The sequence below is a fragment of the Medicago truncatula genome, chromosome 1, assembly GCF_003473485.1.
Source record: "Medicago truncatula cultivar Jemalong A17 chromosome 1, MtrunA17r5.0-ANR, whole genome shotgun sequence".
Lineage (NCBI taxonomy): Eukaryota > Viridiplantae > Streptophyta > Magnoliopsida > Fabales > Fabaceae > Medicago > Medicago truncatula.
In genome coordinates this window covers 37010405-37017004 of record NC_053042.1, presented here as the reverse complement: position 1 = coordinate 37017004, position 6600 = coordinate 37010405, and the positions used below count along the sequence as shown (strand labels likewise).

Sequence of the window (6600 nt, the reverse complement as noted above, 5' to 3'; positions counted from 1 at the left end):
AAAAGTATACATAAGTTTAATATGTTTTTTTAAGGACATATATTTAATATGTTATGAATTATATTTATAAACATTTTTAACAAATATATTTATTATAACAATTTTAATTTATTTCAAAGTATTTTTTGTCTTTAAAATGATAAATGTGATATATGAATTTAATTGAGATTATATATAATAAATTTTGTATATTATTACAAAAAAAAATTGAATGAGACCGTATAAAAAAATACAAACCTCAAAACATCAAATAGAAAGAAAAAAAAGTGAAACGCAACTGTAAAAAAAAAAAAAACACAATGTGGGTCGTTTTCTAAAATAAAAAATGATATAAAGGTCAAAAATGGAAGAAAATATAAAAAGCTATCAGCTATAAGCTAAAAAGCTACTTGAATTAGCTTTTCAAAAAATGTTATAAGCTCATGAGAAAAGCTTGTTACCAAACACGTCACATTTTCATCCAACGAGCTTATAGCTAATCTAACAAACTATAAGCTAGCTTATTTATGTTACCAAACACAACCTTTATCTTATTCTCCTTTTCTTTATTTTGAGCTCTTTTTTATCTCTCTCTCTTTCTCTCAAAGCTACTCTTGCTTTAAGGTGTTTAAAATGGTTGTAGGTTAGATGGGTGCCGACATAGCTGAAATGTCACTTATTCTTAATGATGTTGCCACAAACTTCTCCTTTCTTTTATGTTCTCGTGGTGGTGTTGGGAGCTCTTGTTTTGGGTTTGTTTTTGTTTTATTTGCCTTGTTTGTTAAGGATGGTTGCAATTTGTTGTATGTTGTTATGACTTTAGTACTTCTTGTACTTAGTGTAGAGCAGTGTTATTTGAACATCAATTTGCTTGATAATTAAATGGACAACCACAATTTTACAAAGAAAATTATGTATTGGCACAAATATCAAAGTAATAGAGAGAGAAAATAAAAATATAATGTGAGTATGATAGAGAAAGTTGTCATAAAAGTTGTTAGAAAATGGTTGTACAAATATCATTTCTCCTTAGTGTATAAGTGCTGAAATCTTAAAGTTCTTCGCTTGGCCAAAAGTTTTTTACCCTATGATTCAACAACAATCATCAATTTAGGTTTGGTTTCATAATTTTGGCTTAACATATGAATATTGGTGTCCCAAGATCTTTTTGCAATAGCTAGTAGTGTCATGACGCCTATATGTACTAATAACATCACTAACAAATTTATGTTCGATCGTTCTTTTGGTCAGTTTGCTAGAGTTTTGATTGATTTGGACCTGACTTAAAAGCAAAGGCGTAGGATTCTTGCGGAAAGAAAGGGTTATGCCTTTTTTTTTTGTTGATGTGGATTATGAGAACTTACTAGATTTTTGCACTTTTTGCAATATCACCGGTCACCACTTCTATATACTTATATTAAAAGAAATGTCCCTTGAATTTACCATTTTGCCCCTATAAGGGGCAATTTGGTAATCTACTTATTGGTTAAGTTTTTTTTTTTTTTAACCATGGCCTATGAATTTCCATTTTTGCCCCTAACTAATTTTTTTTAATTACTTTCTAATTTTTGTATTTTTAATAACTTTTAATTATTTTCCAATTTTTATATTTTTAACTATTTTTCAATTTTTTCTCCCAAATTCAGTTGCTTCTACATTCTTTCGAATAATTTTTTTTTATGCCGTGATTATCTAAGGTTATTATTTTACCTTAGATAAACATTAAATGTAAAAGTGTGGAGGAAAAAATTAGGTTAAAATTAGAGCTGACATTTTGCATAAATTAAATCTAGAGTTACTATTGTAAAGTCACACGAAAAAATAGGTTAAATCTAGGGTTAATATTGCATCACGGGTTAACATTTAGAAATAAGAGATGACATTTTGCTTAAATTAAATCTAGGGTTAATATAGTAAAGTCACACGAAAAAATAAGGTTAAATATAGGGTTAATATTGCGTCACAGGTTAACATTTAGAAATAAGAGATGCCATTTGACATAAATTAAATCTAGGGTTAATAAAATTTGTTTAGTAAAATTAAAGTGAAAAATTAGGAGCGATTTGTTTATTTTGATTTCCCTAACAATTAATGTTAACATTTTGATTAAATTAAACAGGGTTAATTAAATAGGGTTAATATAGTAAAATTAAGCAAAGAAGTTAGGTTACATCTAGGGCAAAATTTTGCATTCATGTTAACTTTAAGAAATAAAATAGGTTAAGTATTGCAAGACGGGTTAACATTTATAAGTAAGATATTAAGTTAACTATAGCGAGACGGGTTAACGGTTATTCCTTTCAAAAAAACAGCATATAATTGGGAACATACTTTTATTTTACTTTAGATAAACATTAAATGCAAAAGTGTGGAGGGAAAAATTAGGTTAAAATTAGAGATGACTTTTTGCATAAATAAAATCTAGGGTTAATATAGTAAAGTCACACGAAAAAATTAGGTTAAATCTAGGGTTAATATTGCGTCACGGATTAACGTTTATAAATGAGCTGACATTTTGCATAAATTAAATCTAGGGTTAATATAATTTGTTTAATAAAATTAAGGAGAAAAATTTGGAGCGATTTGTTATTTTGATTTCCCTAACAATTAAAGTTAACATTTTGATTAAATTAAATAGGGGTAATACAGTAAAATTAAGCAAAGAAGTTAGGTTAAATCTAGGGTAAAATTTTGTGTTCGGGTTAACTTTAAGGAATAAGAGATTGCAATAATTGTTATGTTATTTTTTATGTAGTGCTTTAGACTCTGTGTTGCAAATTTTTGGTTTACGCAACTTTGATTTTCACATTTATAAAGGGTAACAATTTTCCATAATTTATAAGATTTCTCCTTCAGAACTAAATTTTAAAAAAATACGTTATTCAACCCGTGCAAAGCACGGGTTTGTAACTAGTTGACCTTAAAAAGTTGCTCCGTTTCTATTCCTAGGTAGGAATATGTTCTAGCGAATAAAGGAAAAGAACAAGAAATTGTGGCTTTGAGAAATCAAGAGGATCCTGAGTTAGAGAAAGAGATGAATGATGAACTTGAAGCATTTCCTGCAGCTAATCAAAACGCAAAAAACAGGACACAACGGAATGTAGAAGTGAATGTAATCCAGCAGAGATGCTTCTAATGCTGAAATATGGTTGTGATGTGGTTCAAAAAGACATTTAGTTATTGAAAGAATTTTGGGCTAATCTTACTGAAAAAGAAAATGAGAATGATATTGATTATTGAAGCATTTGAAGAAGGAAATGTGGAAATTCCCCCAAGGTTGAAATGTTGATGATTAAGGTTTTCAAATTGTCATAACAAAATCAACTAAAAAAAGGTGATATAAGAAAGATGAGAAGATAATTGCAAAGAATAAAGGAAGTTATGCTACCAAATCTTTTGAGGGGCCTGGCCAATTCTCCAACAAAATTGGTATTGAAATATTTACTTACAAACCTTAAACCTGAAATTTGCTTTAGTTCTAAACTTTGGATGTCAATCTCTGATTTTCCTGTTAGATGGCTTAATAACATAGGCATAAATAATCTTATACCTAATCTTTGGTGTTTATGCTCTATCCAATTAAAACCTACTATGATAGTTATAGATGACCAACAAATACCCTTATCCGTAGAATTTGGTGGGAAAATTTTTGGTAGGAAATAATCAAGCAAGATGTGTATAAAGTTGTTTTATAATTTTCTTACCTTTGATTGGTTATTACCAAATTTTAATTCAAACATTTTTGTTCTTATTCCAAACACTAAGGTGACAACTAGGGTACCCATGGAAGAATGGTGGGTAATTTACCCCAACCAATATACATTAGCCACATAAGCACATATTCATGAACTATCTTGACCCCACCTATAAATTGCTCATATTCATTGGTTGGTGGGTAAATTACCCACCATTTTTCAAAGGTAATTTAGAAAAAACCTTAAAAAAATTCTCGTAGACAAATTAGCAAAAATCATGCCTACAATCACTTCAATGTAGCAAAGAGGTTTCATCAAAGGAAGGAGTATCAAAGATTGTATATGTTAGACATCAGAAGCTATCAATGTTTTGAGTAAAAAGTCTCATGGAGAATTTTTTTCTATGAAGGTTGATATTGCAAAGTCTTTTGACACACCCGATTGGAACTTTCTCATATGAGTGCTCAGAACTGTTAGTCATCATGGAATCTCAGGGATAAAGGTCATAATGATCAGCAAGAAAGAGATCATAAGAGTATTCATGTGGGAGATATCCACAAAGACTCGTAGTATAATGAATAGATTTGATAAAAAAATGAATAAGAGAGTACAATAGTGAGAGTTATTTATAAGGGTGAGTCAGCTAACTAACTCTTAACTACCTAACCAACCAACTAACCATAGTTTACATAGTATTAATCAAAATCGACCTATTTTGAATTACAATTTTTTTAAAATTTAAAAGGTGTTTCAAACATAAAAATAAATATTCATCATAAACAAATCGTAATCCATAGAATTCATACCGTTAGGTTTGAATCAAAATATTATAAATATATATAACATATTTATATAGTAGTAATTTTAATATTAGTGGTCGAAAGTGGTGGTTTTCCGGTAGATGAGTGTCAGAGTGGTGGTCGTTGGTGGTTGAAATGGTTATTGGTGGAACCAGGAAAAAAAAACAACGTGGATCACTAAAATAAACTATAATATATAAATTAAATACACAAATCATATTGTATATGAAAATTTTAAGTTGTAATAAACACAAAGTTTATCATAAAAAAATCAAACTTTATATCATAAAATAATGCTATACGCCAAACGTAACAAATAACAACATAACCCAAGAGTTTTATAACAATTAGAATACTAAGATTTTCCATTAAAAAAGGGAGCATAATTCATCCATGGATGCAATAGGTTCCTGTGTTGCTATCAACATTTAATATTTGAAATGCATTATATATTATTACTCTTCTTAAAATAATGCTATACTCATCCATGGACTATAATGAAAGCTTTTAATCTTTTTGATAAATGCTTGTGCCCCCTTGGGAATAATTAATCACCGCTAGTGTTTCACTCTTCTTAGACACCACTTGCCCCAAAATCCATCATCCAAAAATTGCTTACCACTATAACTGAGCAACGGGACACATTTTGGTAGATTAAAAAATGCAGTTGTTTTTTATATAAAGTTTTCTTTTCTTAATTAATTTCCTTTTAAAATGCTCTTTTAAGACACGAAGTATAATTTGTCCATTATTTGAATCAAGCTATACTCGTGATTCACAAGTAAGTTTTGTCGAATTATTATTGATAATTATTTTAGTTTAAAGAAACAATTCCGAATATATTGATATGAATGTTTGTGATATTGTTTGGAATTTCAGTGTAAATTATAATGGTATTTAATAACATTCTTTTTTGTTGTATATATGTGAATTTTCTTTGCACTTTCGGAACAAATTATAACGTAATATACATGAAAATTATACATGACTGAAAGTCAAGCGGACACTAAGTGATAAACTACTTACATCTAATGTACATGACAATCATATTCAATTCTTTCTTTTAAAAAATGTATCGTATCTATATGGATGTCCAAATAATATTTTTCTATAAAAATTTGCATTGATGACCACAACAAAACACTCTTGTATTTTTCTATAAATAACAACCTCATTCTATCCATTTGTATATCAATCAAACAAAAACAAACCATTTCAATTTTAATCATATTCACAAGGTTGTTATTTCTTTTCTTTCTCATTAGTCTTGTTGTCCTATTATTATTATGTTTAGGCTTGTAAGTTTTCACCTTTGTTGAACTCTTTTGTAATAGATTGGAACACTCCTTATATTGTTTTTAATTCATTAGTATCTTTTAGCATTTAAAAAAACATTATTCATGACATGGGAATTATGTACTCACTAACATTACTCCTGTTTAGAATGACAATGCTTACCACTCTAATGTTTGTTTTGAGACAACCGATAGAGGAGGAGCCACTACAACACAAGCCATCACAAATATACAAGCCTACTCTTCTGAAGCCAAAATTCATTAAAGCATCTTTTATTGACAATACAATACTATCACCACCACCAAGACCACCAAGACCACCAAGGATTCATCCTGCTCCGGTCCCGGTGTTTCACTCTTCCAAGAAGACATGATTTAAAACACCACAAGAAAAATCACTTGCCCCAACCTATTATTAGTTCGCAGGAAAGAGTTGGTGTTTTCGCAGGTTTTAGCCGTTCATATGTTCGATTTATTATGGATTGATGGCAATTTGTTATTGTTACTTTTTTAAGTTGTATTCTGGGTGGAATGGTTGTGTTAGTTTGCTCTTTATTAATAAATTTTTGCTTGTAAAAAGAAGAGGTTTGTTATTTGAACAATCATTTGAGTGACAACCACTAATTTACAAAGGAAAGTAGATAGTGACACGGAAATCAAAGTAATAGAGAGAGAAAGTAAAAAAATTATGTGAGTATGAAAAATAAAATTGTCACATAAGTTGTCATAAAATGGTTGTCAAAATATCATTTCTCTTTTGAAAAGAAAATATTGTAAAAGTACAACTACCCCATGATTCGTCTGTCAATCGTGCTTTGATTTCTTGCACCA

The 6600-nt window shown here is 29.2% G+C and overlaps 1 long non-coding RNA gene across 1 annotated transcript; it reads left to right on the top strand.

The window, feature by feature from the left end:
• The first annotated feature begins 5010 nt into the window (after positions 1-5010).
• LOC11431206 (uncharacterized) lies at positions 5011-6600 on the top strand. Its single transcript, XR_003007184.2, has 2 exons — positions 5011-5255; positions 5918-6600. It is a non-coding gene; the product is annotated as an uncharacterized lncRNA (long non-coding RNA).